Source organism: Vigna unguiculata, chromosome 10 (assembly GCF_004118075.2).
Source record: "Vigna unguiculata cultivar IT97K-499-35 chromosome 10, ASM411807v1, whole genome shotgun sequence".
Taxonomy (NCBI): Eukaryota; Viridiplantae; Streptophyta; class Magnoliopsida; order Fabales; family Fabaceae; genus Vigna; species Vigna unguiculata.
This window is the reverse complement of record NC_040288.1, coordinates 31,996,974-31,998,507: the sequence shown is the minus strand read 5'-3', so window position 1 is coordinate 31,998,507 and position 1,534 is coordinate 31,996,974. Positions and strand designations below refer to the sequence as shown.

General features: G+C 37.9%; 1 pseudogene; it reads right to left on the bottom strand.

Annotated features, from left to right (window-relative positions):
- Positions 1 to 307: 307 nt before the first annotated feature.
- On the bottom strand, positions 308 to 633 carry LOC114166096 (annotated as a pseudogene).
- Positions 634 to 1,534: the final 901 nt, after the last annotated feature.

Here is a 1,534-nt window from a genome sequence, read left to right as displayed (position 1 = left end):
AGATCCATGTTCTGTTGATCTACCTCTCGTCATCACCAAAGCTTCTATTTGCCTTGCACTTTCCACCATATCTTCTTTGTTCTTTCGCCTGGATTCTTCTTCAAGAAGAGCTCCAGCAACATCCTCAAAGTGTAGGAGGTCAGCAACGTTGTAATTTGTAATGTTGATGACAAGCTGATCATATGAATCAGGTAAACTTTGTAGTAGAAGCTCCACACGTTCATTTTCAATTATGTTGAAATCTGTCGCTGAAAGTTGGGCAAACAACATATTTAGATTGTTGATGTGGTCTGTTACCGATGTGGACTCACTCATTCGAAGAGTATAGAGTTTTCTCTTCAAGAATATTCTTGTGTGAAGTGACTTAACCTCGTACAGGCTTGTGAGAGTATCCCAAATCTCCTTCGCTGTAGTCTTCTCCGCAATGCTGGATAAAACCGCATCTGCCAATGCTAAGTGCAAATTTGCTATAGCATTGTTATCTATTTCCTTCCACTTTTTATCTGTAATGCCCTCTGGTTTTTCTTCAATTACTTCTAGACAGTTGTCCTTTCTCAAAATTGCCTTCATCTTCAGTTTCCACAATGAGAAATTTTTCCCATTGAACCTCTCTATCTCATATCTTGTTGTCATGGCTTTAAAACTGACTTATGCACTTCTCACTATGAATAGTACTGTCTACTGGAACAATGGAAGCAGACCGTGAACCAGTGCACCAGGTAATTCCCAGGAAAGAGAGGTGGGTCACTAATGGACACGCTTAAGTACCAAGTCTTTCCTAGCCAGAATTTTCCTAGACAAGCACTTTCACACTACCACACTTTATCCACTATCACAACACTATTCTAATGACAATAGCAGCGGAAGATAATTACACGAACCAACAACTCTGATACCACTGTTGGGTATCAGAGTACCAGCACAAGTACTCACAACTAAAATACAAGATGAAAATAAAGGAACAAAAATAGATAATAGGCAACGAATATAATTTATTCAAGAAAAAGAAAAATTACATATCATTCTCTCTAATCCTAAGGAGAAAACAATGACAACCCCTCTCTTGGAAATAGGAAAAACTAATACAAGGAGAACCTTAAAGGAGAAACTAACCTTCTCTCTTAGAGGAGAAACTAATATTCTCTCTTAATTCTTCTCTCAAGCAAATAAAGCAAAAAGAAATAGAAAAGGGAGAGACTTTGGGATGATTTCCTAAGGAAACAATGGACTCCTTTTATAACATTAAAAGTAAGCCCCAAAGTAAGTTCCCATCATATGGGACTTCTTTTCTCACATTTTCTTGTGTGTGTTGGAGAAGATGAAAAATTGAGAAAAGATGGTGAAGGTGCAATATTGGTGAAGTTGTGAAAGAGGCAATGGGTGGCTACGTGTTTGATTGGTGGGTGGAGAGAAAATATTTTGGAGATACATGATGGAGGGGGAATGGGATTGAAGATGGTCACAATAAGTTTTGAACAATTACCCGACAAAGATGAACAAACACATACATTTCATAATGTAAGCAAAACATGGG